The sequence below is a fragment of the Cygnus olor genome, chromosome 1 (genome assembly GCF_009769625.2).
Source record: "Cygnus olor isolate bCygOlo1 chromosome 1, bCygOlo1.pri.v2, whole genome shotgun sequence".
Classification (NCBI taxonomy): domain Eukaryota; kingdom Metazoa; phylum Chordata; class Aves; order Anseriformes; family Anatidae; genus Cygnus; species Cygnus olor.
Window position 1 is genome coordinate 178648081 of NC_049169.1, and position 18881 is coordinate 178666961.

Here is an 18881-nt window from a genome sequence, read left to right on the forward strand (position 1 = left end):
TAAGACCCTGTCAGTCCGACTTAAGCACTTAGCCTGTGCCTAGGCACCAGGTGTATGGTTTTGTTTGATCAAATGGGCATTGTGGATGCCTACGTCTGGTTGTCTGGATTCACAGAGGAGAGAAATGAGCTTTCTTTAAGGCACGGTTGCCTTTGTACTAAGAGAGATGTGTGAAAGAGCTGAGGTGAATGGCTTTCTGAATGTGCCCAGTCTTGGCCATCAACTACAAAGGGTGGCTAGGTCAGGCACAGATGTCCTGGCAATAGATTTTATTAGGATAGAGTTAAGAAAGATGAATCAGACCCGGGTCCTACAGTGTCAGCTCTTGAAGGATTCCAGCACAGTGGTCTACACTTAGATGAGATGTCCCTCTTGCTCTCAGTGGGAACATTCAGAGCAAATTCCTCCCTGTTAACTTTGGAGGACAGCTTCAATGGGTGCCTGTGATGCTGACACAAGCTAAGGGCCAGAAGGAGGCAGCCGGCTTCCCAGGCACTGCAAATCCAGAATGACACAGGCAGGAGATCTCCATCAGCTGTTCCCTTGTATGAGGGGTTTAACTGAGCAAGGGAAGTTAGGAACCAGAAAAGGTCAGAATTGTAGCAGGAGTTATTGGAAAAGCGCTCTGTCAGCTGAGGACCCAGTCCCCTAAAGCATTTGCCACACATGTAGCCTTTATTTGTGGGGCTAAGCAGTTTCTTTGACTGTGTGCAAAGGACAGTGTTTGCTGGATTGGATCCGTGTTCATAGAAAGATTTACTGTACTCAGCAGTTTGTTACAGCATCCTCTTGAGTGCAATCATACAGTAAAAGTTGCAAAAATGGCTTCTCCTCTAAAGCCTTGCCTTCACGGCATGCCAGAAATGTTGCCTTTTCAGATGGGACGTTCCAAGGTTGATTGCGATCCAAAGGTCACTGCTGAAAAGTCAGGGCAAAATGCTTTCAGCTGGTGATGAACAGCGATTGTCCCTGCATGTGCATGAAATTCACTCCTTTGCAACTTCCTCCACCATCCTCTGGAGTATGTGCCACAGGACAATGTGGCAAAGCTACGGGATGGGGTAACATGAACCACCAGGATGAGCTGGTGGATCGAGCACCATGCTCTCAAAACCCTGTTGCATTTATAAGCATTGCTGTGAACCCAGGACCAAAGCTGAAGTGACAGGGAAATTAAAGTTCTAGACATTTTTCATTTTTTCCTGGTAAGGTTGAATATGAGGCATTGGCTTGTCTGACGGCGTGAACTTTAAGAGGACATCAGGTACAAAGTGTCTATCAGCCTTACACCCTTCCCATGGAAATCAGAAGTCATTCTAAAAAAGACTTAAAAATGGCTTAAATCCTTTAAGCACCTAGAAGACTTAATAAGGATTTAAGTTGGCTTTAATGCTTACATTGTGCTACCTTAAAGATTTAAGAAAGCTTAAATGCTTATGTACCTTAAGAAGTTAGGGTAACAATCGTTTTGTCTGCACAAAGCCCAAATAATCAGGATTTATTGGGTGAAACCCTTCAGGGAGGTCTTCAAACCATCTCTTTCATTATTAAAATCACAGAAAAAAAAATAATGGCTGATTCTGGCAGGGAGCTCTGGAGGCCCTCGTCCCCAAGCCTCACTCTAGCAGGGCCCCCCAGCGCAGGGTGCCCAGGACCCTGTCCAGGCGCCTTGTGCCGCCCTCCCAGGAGGAGACCCCACAGCCTCTCTGGGCAGCCCGTGGTAGCACCTGCTAGAGGTGTGCTCTGTAAGGGTGACCTGAAAGTGCCAGCTCTTGGTTTTGCCCCTCTACCTAAATATCCACTACTTTTGCCTTGCACCCACTGTCTCAGTATTCAAGGTTTATCCCATCCAAGTGTGCGCGTTGCTGAGAGGTCAGGAAAAGCTTTTATCTCCATGTGGTGTTTTGCAGGACTGAAGAACCATTTGGCTGAAAGGCTTGCCCAAGAAGATATAGGAATGGACACTTGAACCAAGGTCTCCAGGCCACCAGGCCCTTGGATGTTGGATCAGTCCAGCCACAGCACCTGAACTGGCTTTCCCGCATTAGTTTCTTCTCTATTTCAAGGGCAGCCCAAACTGCTGGCACACCTGGTGAACCCATCTATTTCCTTGCAGCCAAACCTATTTCCACTTCAGCACCAGTCCTCTCTCCTCCCCCTCTCTATTTTTCTATAGAAAAGCCATGAAGGCAGTTTTTGCCATGTGGCTAGGGTAACCTCCAGCATCTTCTGAGAAGTCTCCTCCCATTCCCTCCAAGGAATCCCTCCTCGGGACCCATTCCTGCTGCCCAAGTTTGGGGTTGTAGTCTGGGTAAGTCCCACGTGCCTTCAAACTCTGAGGAATTTGCAGCAATTACAGAGGAAGCTCATTTCCAGAGTGAAATTCCACGAAATCTGCTAGCTAATGGTTGCGATCAGCCCAGAGAGCAGATCTTACAGCACAAGATAGAAATACAGTGGGGTCCAGAAGGTACTGCTCTGGGAGTAATCACTGGCAATCGTCAGCGTGTCAGGTAATCACTGGCTTGCTCTTCTTGGAAATATCTTTTATATAAAACAATAAGCCTAGCCCCAAAGAGTGGGACAAGCTCTAGGCACTGGCAAAGCAGGCAGCTCCCCATGGGGAGGGAAGGGTCCAGGTCTGTGAACCTGCTCTTTCCAGAGCCCTGGGAAGCCAGAGACCACTCTGGAGTCTATGGAAGGAGAGGCTGGGGTATCACTCTTTGTGGGGGCACAACCTCCCCCAGCAGGAGTTGTTCTGACCAGCTCTGGTGTCCTACAGGCAGCTGCAGCAACCTCAGCTCTCCATCAGCCCTGATATTTTTCCCCTTGACATGGCAGGAGCCTCTGAGCTCAGCCTGGCCTTTGTCCCTGATCCTTGGGATGATATAACACTGCATAGTTTAACCTCAAATTAAAATTACAGGGCCAGATTCAGCTCTATCACCTGAGCACTTTGATCCCTACCTTGCTCCTCCGCAGCATTTCTGCTTGAGGCCAGCAGAGCCACACCAGCTCAGCCCCAGGTGCACCCAGCACCCAGAAGTTCATCCATCAGCATTTTATTCCTCATCCTTGCCAGGCCAAGTGGGGGGACAGAGAAGCCCTTGGCCTTGTGCAGCCACTTTGCTGTTGTTGGGCTGGCTGCTGACAGCAGACACCCCAAACCAGGGGCTGCCAGCATCGCTAGGGGCAGGCTGAGCCAACCCATTTAATTTGCACAGGGTTTGCTTTGCAAATGCTCTTTTGAATATGCTACTGAGAAATGCCCCGTTTCTCTGGCTTTTCTTCCAGGGCCCGGGACACGTCCTGTTTCCCAAACAGGCCCTGAACGGCGTTACCCAGCAAGCGTCAGCACCGTGAATAGTCGCAGCACAAATTCCTCGTGTCAGCTCTTCTGTAACTGATGTCCCCCCCGCGCCAAGCAGCGCCAGGACCTGCTGCTGCTCCCAGCCGAGCTTTCCAAGGTAGGACAATCGCCCTGGTATGTAAACGTGGTATTTACCAGCTTTCCATATTTAATGTTACAGCTAATATCTAAGAATGGTCATTAGCTATAATTGTTACGAAGATGTCTTTGTCTTTTCTATTAGTACCTCTGATATAACTAACTTTTCATGTCTCTCTTTTTTTTTTTTTAATAGGCAGCTTCAAAGAAGCAACAAAGCGATGAGCACTTCTGTTCGTACCAATGGCCTTATTTTGTGTGTTTTAACCTGGGAGATAGCCATCCACTGTGTGGGCTGGGTAACAGGTGATATACACTCAAGTAAATATATACACACTGAAGAGGAATGTGGAAACCCTTCTAGGGTTTATTTAACGTGGTATGGAGATACAAGGTTATTACTCTTCCAGAAAAGCTAGAGAAACTAGCTCTGAACCTTCAGAAAAGAAAAAGGGGCTTTGAGTAGTTTACAAAAAATAAAGGCAAGAAGTGAGGCCTCTAAATATCTTTTGTCACCTTCAAATACTGTGGCTAAGCTGCACGGGTTGGGATCCAGTTACACCCTGAACATTGCCTTTCATGCAAAACCCATCTCCCTATGCTTCAGGGCTCTAATTAGGGTGTTATGACCAAGAGAAAAAGAAAAAAAATCAGAGATGTGAGCAAGCATGGGTTCAGATAAGCTTTGAGTAAGATGGGAGAGGCAGTGAAGCGGAGAGCTAATGTCATCTCCCGGTAGGGGTCAAGAATTTAAGCCCAGAGTATGCAGGATGGGTGGGCCCAGAAGGAATGCCAGATGACTTTAAATAGCAGAAGGAGCTAATGTACAGACGAGCCGCCATGGGGGAGAACACAAGCAGCTCGTAGAGCAAGATTTCTGCCGTCTTTTTATAAAAAATGAGTTACAGAAGGCAGGGAAAAATACTGCGAGGTGAATGCAGAGGGGGCAGATTGTGCAGACTCCTTATCTCTGTCATTGGATGGGCTGTCTCCCGGAGCACGCTACCGTATGATTAGTTCTTGAATTAATTAGGAACATAATGAGCGGCCCATCCTCCCTGTGGTCAGTGCTCTGAACCTCATTAGCACCAGCGCACAGCCCATTAGCGGAGAACTTGCAACATCAAACCCTCCGAAGGTTGGCTGGTGAGCAGGACAGGATTTGGCAGCCTCTAGCAAGTGCATCCCCGGGGATAAAGACCTGCGCATGCAAAGGTCTGACAGCGTGGCACACGGGAAGGACCTCAGGGACCATCCAGGCCCATGGAGAATACCAAGCATTTTTTCCAGGCTTTCTTCCTTCTGTCATGCTGGAGAGTGCTGGCATCGCTTTGAACTGCTTGGTGCTCGCAGTCTCGGGATGTGTTGTTTCCCAGAGGCCAACAAGAGAGAACTTGCAAATTGCTGATAGCCAAGCAAAAAAAAAAAAAAAAAAAAAAAGAAAAAGCATGCAGTAACGTTTGGCTTTGCAGCTTATTTTCTGAGGAAGGTGGTTTGGGGTTGCATTTTCCCCCTGAATCTTCACACGTAACTACATCAGTATAATCTGAGTCATGTCTGCGTATTTACAAAGAAACAGATCCCCATGGAGTTTATGGATTTGTCATCCCAGCTCTGAATCCCTGAGAATGATCCTTCCAGACCATAATGAGATATTGTGTTTGCTTCTGGAGACAAAGCTTGTCTTTGGATGCCCGTCCAGCTTTTTCAGAGACGTGAATAAGAGTCATGTGTACGTAACCCTTCTGCCAGGGCTTTGGGCAGCAGTGAGGGCTGGGTTCAAGCACCAGGGCATCAGTGCAAAACCTCTAGCTTGAGCTCACACCTGGGAAAAACAGGCTAAGCTATCTGATGGTCAGTCATCTCTCTGCTTTCTCACACAGGAGTCAGATGGGCAGCACAAAATATGCTTACTAAAGGGAGAAAAGAATAGTTGAACAAGATAAGTAAACAGTGTCACAATAATAAATTCCTAAACTGTATCGGTTTCAATTTCTCTTCCTTGGGGGTAAAGCTGCTTGGCAGCTTTCCTGCTGCTGCGTCACCTTCGCTGGTGGTTTGAGAGTTGGTCTTGAAAAGACATGAGCCTGTGCTCTGCAAACTTGTCTCCTGCTGCATGCTGCTCTGCTGAGGCTTTCTGTCACTGCAGCTCCTGGGAAACTGCACGGAGCACTGGGAGCTGATCTCAGAAGCTCTGAAGCCACGTCTACATGTCCCATACCCCTTTCAAGAAATGGTCACCAGTGGTCTCCTGCAATTGCTCTATCCAGAGCTGTACCTTCTCTTTGCAGCTCAGATGCTGAGAGCTGTGGGTTTAGGCTGAGGGAGCCACTCATCCCAGGCTCCTTCTGCAAGATTTTGTTGGCCACGCTTGCGCACATCAGTGAAATCACCAACTTTCCTGCATGTAATGCTATTTAAGCAGGCGCACCTCTCAGGCATAATAACGCAGCACATGCAAACCAAATATGCTCCAGTCTTGGCCTCTTTGTTTCATTTCACCTGGTTTTGGGCACTTTTGTCCAAAGGACAAGGAGAAGCTTTTAAAATTTATTTGGCTTTCTGTAGTATGTGTATTATGTGCACTGCATCTCCACCTTAGACTGGCTAAGCACGTAGGACCTGAGCTCACTAGCTGAATCAGTTGAGCTATTTGCATTCAAAAATGACAAGAAAGTGCAAGGATCCCAGAATCAGGTACTTTTGGAGCACAGTGTCCATGGGATTTATATTTTTCCCTAATATTTGGCAATTACTGATTGGATCACCCCTTGAAGTGGCTCACAGACCATTTCTTTCTCTTGATGTTCCTGCTGGGCCTGTTAGTCATGTTACTGCCCGCTGTCTGTGGAATCAGGCTGAAATATCAGTTCCAGCACTACCTTATGGAAATCACTCTCATGGATGAAGCACTTGCTGCTACTGTCTCAGGAGAAACAAGAAGTCAGATATCCATGGCCCTGGTCCTGTGTGCAGGCACAATGAGAAAACACTTGTTCAGTCATGGCAGTCAAAGTCTGCATTATTCTCCAAAAGTAGCGTTTCACTTTTGAATGTTTATACCTGCTGTCTTTCATTTCCATCTGATGTCACTTTGCTCTGGTGTTAAATAAAAGCAAATAATGTGTTCAGCTGAAGTTCTCTGTGTTACTTCAGCTGACATGTTTTGTACTATCTCAAGTCATTCTGTCAGGTTCCTTCATATTTGCCATCACTCCCACCTGAGTCTTTTAATCTTTCAGTGTCTTCCATGCCTCAGATCTTTTTATTGCTCTTTCTATAACCCTTCAGACCTTTTTGGCCTCATCACTGGAGTACCTCATGGATTTTTCTAGTTTCAGTTATCCTGGCCAAATTGATGTCCTCACCATATTTTGCCATTGCCTGGTTTGTCCTCTTCTCTACCTCACTAGGAAGCATTTTCTCCAAGCCTTCCTTCATTCATGGAAACAGCCGAAGAGCTACCTATTTCTTTGAATTATCCTTTAAAAGTCTTCTTCAGCATCATGGCTGCAAAAATCGCTATGAACTCCTCTGGGGCTGCCATGTGCTGCCTGTTGTGCTGACCAGGATCTTCCTCCTGCTCTGCCCACCAGTACATCTGTAGCCATTTGCTGTCTTTGCCTTATTGAAAGTGATCTCTTGATTTACTCAGTCATAGGCAATTTTTATCCAGGACAGAATTTTACCCACATCGCTATTCAGTTTTCTGAGGAGCACTTTTTAAATACCACTGAGTATGTAAATATATATTTTTAATTGCCTCTGCTGCTTACTGCAGGTGACCTAATAGGACCTAATCTGATGGGAGAGGCAGAGTCCATCCTTGCAGAAGCCCTGCTGCTGTCCTGCTGTACTCACCGAGTTGTTTTAAAGTAGCATTTCGGTTATCAGTTCAGCCAGTGCTTCCTGTTTCTGATTCGAGACTTCCCGGCCCACAGCGTTTATTTTAGAGACTGCTACAATCACTGTGCTTTGGAGGGTCTTAGCAGTCCGGAGGAAAATATCCCAAATCCTTTAGGATTTAGGGGGGATGTTTTTACTGGCAACTCAGCCTCACGTCGGTTCCAGTCCTTGCTCGTTTCATACACGGAGCAGGAAGGAGGAAAGAAAAGAGGTCTCTGTGTAACGAGCCTCCAAAGTGCTCAGGCTTTCAGGCTGGAAAACAACATCTGAAGTTCTGCCTCAAAGGCCATCCCCTGGGAGCACAGGGTCACGATGGAGAGCATTTCTGAAGGCAGAGGCGGCTGCCCAGAGAGCTTCTGCAGAAGCAGCATCTTCTGGTGATGATGGCCTGCAAGGACCCTGGCCAACATGGAGGTGACAAGACAACTGAAAAGTCACCATGCTTCACTGGAAAGATGGGCCACAGCTGCTTCATCCATTGTGTTCCCTCTTCCATGGCCCATGACAAACTCTTACCAGTTCCTCTTGCATTGCTTCTTCCAGCCCACCAGTTCCCCTCGAAAAAACACGCATCATGATTTCTCGATGGGTGCACACAAAGGACGTAACATCAGGGAGGGAGAAGACTACTGAGTGTGGCTGGTGGTTATGTGCATCGGGACTCTGTACATAGGCACAAACACGGACATCTGTGTAACAGCTGGGATTGCCCAGCAGGAGACTCTCACACAGGATGGTTCAGCGCTGTGAAACACTCTAGGACAGGGCACAGTCCTGCTGAACACAGCACAAGGCATCTGAGGATGTTCCTGCTCTTCCTTTATCATTTCCTTTAACATAAAAATAGAGCCAAGACCACAGAGCACTGAAACAATCACTTCAACACACAATTGCCCATGGGTATGTGCAGCTGACACGATTGCCCTTATGCTGGGGTAATGACAGGATTTAGCCCTTCTTGTAAACTCTTGTTAAAACCTAAACCCATGTGCACATCCTGGTTATATGGTTGTTATAGTTCAGTATCTACTGTGCTTGTCTCATCTTGAAAGTCATTGTTTTTCCTCTGTCTTGTGAACAGTCTCTTCTGTTTTATAAGATACAGAGGAGTAGTAGAATGCATGCAAACTCCTCATTGCTGTAGTATTCAAAAGGTTTGGCTTTCCCGCATCCCAATAAATAACTAAAATGTTCCATCAGCCCAGTAGCATGGGGAGTGAGAACAATGTATGACCAGATAATTAAATGTCTTGTCTTTGAATGAGAAACAAAGTCATTCTCAATAGAGGCTGTTAAACCAGGCACCCTTGCTCATCTGACATGCTTTCTGGCCTGTGTTTGGTGTCTGTGACAAGTGATTGTGTGGGGGGATTTTGCTGGATGCAAATGATGAAAAAAAACTTGTTTATTTTTCTGTTCAGACTTACTCATCCCAGATAGGACTTTTCCAGTCCTGTTGAGGACCATGGGTAATCATGTTAGAGACGATGGGTAATCCCGTTCAGCTCTGCCCTGGGTCCACACAAAGCAGAAACAAGACACAAGTGGCCCTGCATGGGCAGAGGCATGCCCTCGTGAGAAGGCAATGAGCCACTCTCCATCCCCTCTAGCTGTTGCAGGCCACAAAGAAGCATCTCCTGGCCTGGCTCTACCCTATAGGTGCCCCCACTGAGCAATGTTGAGTTGAACAGAAACAGCCTCCAGGGCTAAATGGGATACGTCAAGCGAGTCACTGTAATTTGAGAATGAATTACTTACATAAAATAAAAAACTCTTCTTCAGCTGGCCATTGTTATGACTTACATGTTTCGAGCAGATTTTTTTTTTATTATTTTACTTTATTTTATAAATGTAGTGCAACAAAATTGGTCAGACCAGGAGCTAAAATAATTAACCCCAAGAAGGTAAACTGGATACAGAAGGAAGAAGAGAAAATAGCTGTGTGGGAAGGACAGGTCCTTCACTTGGGTCCTGCACTTCACTTCACCTTGGGTCCTGCACTTTGGTCACAGCCCTATGCAACATTACAGGTTTGGGGCACAGTGGCCCGAAAGTTGTGCAGAGGGAAAGGATCTGGGGTGTTGGTCAATACTCGCCTGAACATGAGCCAGCAGTGTGCCCAGGTGGCCAAGAAGGCCAACAGCATCCTGGCTTGTATCAGGAATAGTGCAGCCAGCAGGACCAGGGAGGTGATCGTTCCCTTGTACTCTGCTCTGCACCTCAAGTGCTGTGTTCAGTTTTGGGCCCCTCACTACAAGAAGGACATCGAGGCCCTGGAACTTGTCCAGAGAAGGGCTATGAAGCTGGTGAAGGGCCTGGAACACAAGTCCTGAGGAGCGGCTGAGGGAACTGGGGCTGCTTAGTCTGGAGAAGAGGAGGCTCAAGGGAGACCTCATTGCTCTTTATAGGTACCTGAAAGGAAGGTGTGGGGAGCTGGGGGTCGGCCTCTTCTCACAGGTAACCAGTGATAGGACTAGAGGGAATGGCCTCAAGTTGTGCCAGAGGAGGTTCAGGTTGGAAATGAGGAGACATTTCTTCTCAGAAAGAGCAGTCAGGCACTGGGACGGGTTGCCCAGGGAGGTGGTGGAGTCACCGTCCCTGGGGGTGTTCAGTGAAAGGTTGGACGTGGTGCTTAGGGACATGGTTTAGTGGGTGGCACTGGTGGTAGGGGGATGGCTGGACCAGATGATCTTGGAGGTCTCTTCCAACCTTAATGGTTCTATGGTTCTGTGATTCCATGACAGCTGTATTTCACTAATCTACTATAACTCTTTGCACATCTCAGCAAATTCAAGCAGATGTAGCATTTTGGCTTGGATATTTGTGAATGAACAGCACACACACACACACACACACACAAAGGGCCATAAAGGAGTTAAATAGTGAGTTGGCAAAAACTGCTAATTACACTTTGCTTCCAGATGAGTGAAGACTGTAGGGAATTATGCAGGGACTTAACAACTTGTAGTCACCAGCGCAGCACAGTGCTAAGTGAAGTCCCCAAATGCCAAATGCAGCCTGATGCACACTGAGAGGCACACTCATGCATACCTCACACAGGGCTTGACACTAATCAAAACCAGTCCCAAAACAAAAGCTGAGACTCATATTTTTTCTTTCATGCTGCCTCAAAAATTCCCATTATCCATGCAGCTATGTCCTACAAACCAAAAACTGAAAATGTTTTTTCAGTAATGCAATTTTTGTAAAAGGCAGCAGGGAATAGGCTGCTGGTATTGCTCAGTTCTGTCTCCGTGTGGTCCTGCATCTGAGTTTTTTTCACACCTTGAGCTTGGTGATTTTGCTTTGTGTGTCTACAGAACCTGGCTGTAGGAGCCCTGCTCCATTGGCCGTGACTCCTGGCCAATGCGGAGATATAAATAAAACTGCATGAAATTCAAGTACCATAAACTAAACATGATTTGGGTATCCTTTTAAATATGATGTATAATCAACAGACCATCCTGGACCACCATGCCATAAGAAATCATTGGGATAGATGCTCTTCAGTAAGGATGAGAGGTTTAGAAATGAGAATATGATATCCTTTCTTTCTTAAAAAGTAATTTTTTTCTCTCATTTTTCCAATGTCAGAAACCGTTTGTTAAGGGAAAGATAAGGAAACTTCACCTGAAATATTAATCCCTAATTGTCGCTTCAAATATTTCTTGCATTTGCCTTTGAAATATTTGTCTCTGATTGTGCTCAAAAATTGGACACTAGGGTCTATGTGTCCTGGCTCTGCATGATACAACAGCACCTCTTGTTCCTGTCAAAACCTGTTTGGCTGCATTCATCAGTTACACCAGACAGTTTACAATCCCCCTAAATTCCAAATTATCAAGTTATTTTCCAGGTATTTGAGTCCCGTTTGCACCCGGAGCAATCAGGAGACTGGCGGCCATGAAGAGAATTTCTACCCAAGCTCCCATTTCCTCTCCAAGCCCTCTGCAACATTAGGAAAAGAGAGGGGAGGAAAAACCCCAAAACCCCTCATGGGATGCTGGATTCTCTGACCAACGGAGCGATGTGGTGCAACATCCCGGGCCCGAATGGAGAAGATCCCGTGACCCTGAGCAGCCCCACCGTCCCGCGCCAGCTGCCTCGATGGGCAGAAGTGAGGCTGTCAATAAACACCCCAATGAAAGGAAGTTGTTGGGTTGTAATTAACATATGCCATTAGTATCTGTCGCTCTGGCCAGACGCAGCAGACAGGCTGAACCCATACATACAAATGAGTGTCTGCCCGAGCCGTGCGGAGGAGAGGGAGAGATGATTTCATTGTGAGCGTCTGGTGCTGTCAGCAGCTTTAAATCACGCTGGCACTTACCAGCGAAAACAGTAACGACCATTGTGTCCTGCAACAATAATACGGATTTAAAACCCTGCTTTATTTAATAAACATTTCTAAGCGCTTCTTTTCTCTCTTCTTTTCACCGGAGATGCTGAATTTAAAAGATATTTCAAGGCAAAAAGCTCTGTCCCACCAAGGATAACTTTTTGTGAGATTCGTTTTCGGGGCTCCCACACCTACCGCTCTTTTGCAACTCTTTCCAGCGCCGCTGCCAGCGGGAAAGGTGATGACGACTGTCCTGCGGGAAGCGTTATCAACCCGCTTCCTAAGAACATGATGAACAGCTTCTTAAAGGTCTGAAGCGAGCCCCCATCCACCCACCAGCTGGAATGTTTTCTGCCTAATTTGGGGTGGGAGCCGGGCAGTGGTGTGCTCGGGGCACTGGATGAGCTCATGCTCATCTTCCGAGGGTGAGATGGGGAAGGCTGCAGAGAGCAGACACCTCCTGACACCTGGGATACCCATGCACGCACACACCAAGGCAGCATCCTCCTGTCTCAGCAAGGTGTGCAGGATGCCTTCAGGTACAGGGCACATAGCCATCCCCAAAAACGGCATGCAGTAAATTAATTAAGTTAATGTATCACCAGATATTAGTCTCCCAAAGCGGTCACAATACTTGGGTTTGAGCTCTTTTATTTTTCTGAAGCCGTAACGATGCTGTTCTCTTTTCATTCCCAATAATTATCTTTGCACAGCTTTGCACAAATTCCTCTTTCTCTTAAGGGGTTGAAAGATGAAAATGCCCGGACAAGCCTCAGCCCATTGGCAATGCCTGAGACCTCCCCGTTAATTGCTATCGCTCTGTTCTCACTCCAAAGAGAAATGTCAGGAATTGAAGGCTTAGCAGCTTTTTATCCCCTCTAAAAATAAAGCCTTGGTGAATTGGAAAAATAATAATAATTTGCAACCCCTTAATATATTACTGCAAGTTAATTGCAATTATTTTTCTTCACAGTTGCCTCAGCCTTCCTGTAGTTTTTTAAACATTTATTTACATAAGCGATTAGTTCAAGTAACATCACTACCAAAACCAGTAGATCCGGGGCTGCAAACATGATTCTGCTGAATTGCTAAACTGCAGCAAAAACCAACAAAGTCAGAAACATCTGGGCTGTGCTCCAAGACGCTGGATTTATGTGATCACATTCTGCATCTTGGTTCAGTTTGACAGAGTATTTTCCTACTTTCTGCATTAAAATAGCTTCAAAGGTCTCTGCAGGAGTTTCTTGTTGGAGGCATTTGAGATGGCAGATGATAATTAGACATTTCTATAGCGCAGAAATTATTCTCTTTGCATTTCCCCAGTTTGCAGGCAAAGCTGCGGTCAGCAACTGTCTGACTCATCCTCTCATCTTCCTACTTTTAAAACCCCACAGTTCTCCTATTTATTGGCAATTAAAAAAAAAAAAAAAAGAAAGAAAAAAAAAGAAAAAAGAGCTTTACTACCTCAAAAAAAAAAATCCTGTTTTATTGTCCTGGCTTCCAGCTTTCCGCAGCCAAGCTGCTGCCACCTTCATTGGCATTAGTGTCTGGGGAGGCACTGCAGAAACCCATAGGATTCATCCCTGCAGTGGTGCACCCTTTTTAAGGACAGAGGCATCTGGGCAGTCCAGCTCTCATCCATCAGCAGACCCAGCGGGATGCAGCTGGTACTCCCCGAAATGCCCTGGGAGAAGCTGTGGGATGGGCCCCCTCAGCTGGCCCTGCTCCAGAGGAAAGGCCAAGGGCCAGAGGGGTTAGGAAGCTGCCAAAGGAGCTGTTTGCTTTGACAGTTTTCTCACATTTCATACTAAAATCCCAACACATCCTCCCGAGGGCACAGAGATGGACCAGCTGTCTTGGATGTGCCCAGCATTACAGGACGCTCAAAGGGCACCACCAGCTTCTGGCTCTACCTGAAGCTAGACAGAAGTGAGGGGGGGGCCGCACTCCATCCTGGGGCAAGTGGGGTGATGCAGCCTGTATGAACAGGCTTGATTTGGTGTTTCCACCCAAACTGTTTCACTGGAAGGACGTCTTCAGATGGAGGCCTCTGCTGCCAGATCTTTGGATGGAGAAACAGCCTTGTAACGCCAGGTCACAAAGCTGCTGCTTCTTGCCAAAAGACTGCAACAGCATCTTTTTTTTTTTTTGCTTTAGAGATAAGGTGAGCTGGGGAAATAGCACTGCAACGTTTGGTTGGTGGATGAGGCACCTGCAGCTGGAGCCCAGCTCTTCTGGAGTCTTCAGCCAGGCTGGAAATAGGTTTTGAATGACTTTTGTAGCATCAGGAAAAAGGGATAGTCTTGCACTGTGAGTATTTTCCCCTGTATGAAGTCCACCTGCCTGTAACAGGGTTCCCAGGGAGAAAATTAACGTTTTAAAACAAATTCCTAGATCAAGACCTAAATTTGAGGGCGCTTTATGGAAACTGGTTTCACTGGTTTCATTCACCAAATCTATTTTCTGGATGGTGTGCATTTTCTTTAACCTTTTGATGATGAACATACCCTAAGTATTTTGACTCAGGAAGCCGTTCCACCCCAAAGCAGTAGTTCAGCCGCGGAGTTCAAAGGCACAAGAAGAAAAGGTTACCAGTGAGAAGTTCCATTAGGAAGTAGATTTAATCTTCCAATATGTATATTCATCAGTGCTAATGTATTTAGCGCAGTGCCTAGGGCAACCCATTGCGTTAGCTGGGGATACAGCTCCAGCCTTGTGCTTTTTGCTTTCTTGTAGGTGCAACAGCCATCAGTAGGAGCTGAGGCTGCTCTGTCCTGCTGTCCCCTCCACCCATTTACATAGAAAAGGGAAGAAGAGGGGAGATTAAGGAAAAAGTTAAAAAAAAAAAAAATCTCCCTCTACATTTTTTTTATTTATTTCAATGGGGGAAACTCGAAACTTATGGAGGTTGGTATAAGAAGCAGAGCAAGACAGAAATGAGGCAGTTTCAGTATTAACATCTTTTCTTTATTAAGCTTTTTGTTGCTTGAAGAAAAGCTGAAGACCATTTTGATTTGTTTGCATTTTTATAAGACAATCGTGTATCCAGTTTCCAGCCTCTAAACCTCACAAATTAAGTGCAAGTATCACAGCGTGATGGATCTCATAAGACATCATCATCTTGGATCACAGGATTACATAAAAATCTTACATTTGATTTTTCTTAAAAATTTAACTTTTTTTCCTCCAAAGCTGTGACTCTGACAGATACAGAGAGAAAAATAAATTAGCACTTTCTTTTTTTCAGAAAATGGGTACTTTTTAAAACCCATTTCCTAATTCTGAAGGGATGTGACTCACATTTTCTTGCATGCCTGGATGTGATGGTACAGTTTGGTAGGACGCAAACATGAGTGTGGTGGCTTGAAAGCCCCAGTCCGTGTAAGAAGCAAACCAGCCTTAGCAGTTGCCCTCTTCCTCAGTGATGTGGCCTTCTGCAATTGAAGCATCTGGACATGTGAGTGTGCATATTTTTAAGAATGGCACCAACTTATTACCCCTGAACTCACTGTTCAATCTCTTCCCCTAACTACAGCTCCCATACAAATAATCCTACAGCTCTAGGAGGTCCCGTGTTTCTCCCAGGCTAAGAGTGTATTAAGAGTAAATTATTCCAAAGAGAAAGGTGAATTTTGTAACTGGTCTGAGCTTTATTTAGCTTATTTGTGTAGAAAGGTTTAATTTCTCGCTGCCATGTTGAAGAAACTCAGTACACCTTGACTTCTTCCATGGCGTGTGTGCTCATCAGTTCCAAAAACCTGACCTCTTTTGAGGATGTCGCAGGATGAGAGGTGAAAATCGCTCATCGCCAACAAAAATGCCACCCTTAGGTGTTGTCTGTGCATGAGGACGATGAGGAGGGCACCCACTTGGGACAGAAGGACGTTGCTGGTGGCTGCAAAGCTCCTGTGCTGCTGGAAGTCATTCACCACTTGAGTCTTCCTGGGAAAGCAAGGGCAATCTAAATTTCTAATGTAGCAAAACAAGCAGGAAAAGGAAAAAAAAATAAAATAAATAACCCACCTTCAAAGGCCCTTTTTATGCCTCATTAAAAAACTGAGAAAGACCCAAGTGAGGTCTCACCACTCAGTCCTTTTAATCTCCTTAACACTGCTGTGGGCTTGCTTGTTTGTTTTTTTTTTCCCCTGTTTGTGACAGCGATAAGTGCTGACAGCCATGAGACGTTTCTGAGTCCCTGGTTCCACATTAAGCAGCACGGCCTGAAGAGCAGGAGCTGTGCCCCCCTCCGAATGCTCCTCTTCCCACCCAGGGACACCTTTTAGCTCATGCAGGCTGGAGATCAACCTTCTGCCCTGGACATTTATCCAGGTACTTAGCAGAATTCATTATTTTTGCAAGCTTTGGACACCTCCAGCAAGCTCAAAAGTGGTTGTGACACCACATCTAGGGGAAAAAAAAAAAAAAGAAAAAAAAAAAAGGCAGTAAATTCTTTAAGTATTGTAGTGGTTGCTGGTGCTCAGCAGAAAAGGAAAACCTCCAATGGGCAGTCAGGAGGAGAGCTATAAATGTCATAGTTTGGCCACTATAATATCAAAGAGCCACTCTCTCCTACAACCTTTTTAAGTATATATCATTCAAAATTTATTTGGTTTTTCCAGCTTTTTTTTTTGTGTGTGTGTGTGTGTATAGACCTGTTTGACAGTTGCTTTCTTCCTCCTATTTTGGAATACGTTAGCTTCACAAAAGTTCATTTCTACGCAGAGACCAGATGCATCCTCTAATAACAATTACGTAGCACAGAGCAATAAACCTATTGTTTAGCCCAGTAAATCAGGCTGTTTAATCAAAGAAGGCAGATTGTTATTTCTTCACTGTACATTTGTAATGCTTTGTTTGACTTCTTATATGCTTGGGCATATATACATACATAGGCAAATATATATGTTTCTGTGCTTCGGGCACGGCAATCTGCAGCATGAGAAGAGCAGAGCCCCCATGCTGGTGAGGGGCTGCTGATCCATCACAAGATTATCCATCCAAGCAAGTCCTGGCCATGAGCTGCCTGAATCCCCATCCTGTGGTCCCAAGGTTAAGCAGCTCGAGGTTCAGTGATGCTGCCCAACTGAACACCTTAACAGAAACGCCCCCCAAGATATAAGAAAATATATCATCCTTAAGTGCATTTCCATAGGTTCACATCTTGCTCCTGTATGGGCGGCTCTTCTTCTTGTAGGCTTCCAGCACTAGGATTAGCTCAGCTAAGCTTTTTCTTGCATAAATCTGCCTGTTGGCAGATAAACCACATGCAAGGGCTGCATCCTGCCAATAACTGCTTTTTTCTGCTCTGAACATCCACCTATCCCTTCAGCAACTTGTCTTCCAACCATGCTTTTGCATGACAGCCTTCATTCTTGCCTTGCAGCTGTCTGTTGCAATTTTATAATACACTGTGGGAATGGGATGTATGTAGTTCTCTGTCTGGGACTTGGCACTGCAGAAGGTCCCTGCCCTCTCTGTTCTGGCTCCCTGTAATACTACCGGGCGACAGGGAATTAGCACTTGATGTGCTACCCCTTGAACATGCCCAGATACTTAAATTCTTCATCTGCAATTTTCATTTTCACCACCTGTAGCTACTAGCTGCATGGGTGAACTCATATTGGTCCCCAGTGGACTGGAAATGCAGAGCTTTGGGTGCACAGCTCTGTTCGCAGTGGGCTTTTACAGTTTTTCCAAAAGCCATTCCAGGCCATTTCCCTACCAAATCCGCCAGCCTGTTGCAGTTCATGTGGCGTGCCCAGCTGCGTGTACGGGTCACATCAAAAAACGTCCCATGAGCTCTTTCAAGAGCCAGGCACCAAAGCTTCATTCTGTGTCAGCCTGGCTGTCCTCTGCCCTGGAGATTTGAAGCCTCAGCTCCCGGAGACTGGAAAAGTGTGTCAGGCTACTGCCAAAGAGGAAAGGGCACTAAGAGTCAAGAGGTTCAGGCTTGTTTCCCAGATTTGAAACAGTTGTCCTTTATGGCCTTGTGCAAAACACTTTTTCTCCAGTCCCTCCAGGTCCTTATCAGGAAAACTGGAACAACAGCTTCCTTACTCCCATCTCCCATCTTCCTTATCCCGAGCACTACGGTTAATGGGGAAGGGGCTGGGTCTTGCTGAGGATGGGTACAGAACAACCCAGCACAACCAGGTCCCAGCTGGGGCAGGGGGGCTGGCAGGACCATGTCCTGAACACTGAGTCCAAATCCCAGCTAGCCCTTCCTACAATCTCCATGATAAACTCTTAGAGGTTAGAAGCAGACACTGTGTCCTTCGTATTGTACTCTCCACTGCGTATTTGTAATTAAAGTCCTGCTTTTTCTGATCAATTCGAAGACGCAGGGATCGTATTCTGCACTGAAAGGCTGCCCTGGGGTCACAAGAGGTGTACAGCCCTGCAACATTAGGATGCTTTGGGATCTCTGGCAAGGACATGCTTTTTCTGGGAAGAGTGTTACTGGGAGGAGGACGGCTTTCACCTGGCAAGGCAGGACACCAGCAGCAAATCTTGCAGCATTTTGCACCTCTGTTGTGCCAATCACACTACTGATGTGTTCTCAGTCCCTTGAGGAGAACCTCTTTGAGTTCCCAATTCTTTCGGATGTCTGCAATGCCCCTATAAGAAATTATAACGCAAATATCACCAGGCAGCTTTCCTGCCTGGAGCCTTCCATATTCTTAGCATGTGAGTTTTGTTTCTTGCTGGGGAACATGCCGCTCTCACACCTGGTTTCATATCAAGCTGAAACATTGCTGTGGGAGGAGAGAGGTTTCTTTTTGCTGAGGTATTTATTGCTGGGGATACTTCCTTGGGCCAGGTGTTGGATTAATATTTTTGGAGGAAGTAACAGGCCTGCACACTGCCGGTCTGTGCTGGTGATAGTGGCATCTTGCTCTGAAAGTCATTCATCCCTTTCTGTCCGGTGTCTCCACCACTGGTGAGCTGCAAGGTGCAAACATCTGCGAAACTGCCCAGGATGAGCAGCACTTTAACTCCAGAGAGCCTTTTGGATGTCAAAATTGTAACGTCCCCAGCGAGAAACAAAACCATCCACAATAATGTGCCAGGCAGGGCTGCAGCCAAGTGGATTGGGAGCAGGAGCAGTAGGATTTCAGTGGGCTACTAAAGTGCTGCTGCCAGAAGCCTTCGCTGTGGACTTGCTCACATACCACAGACCTCTGGAGA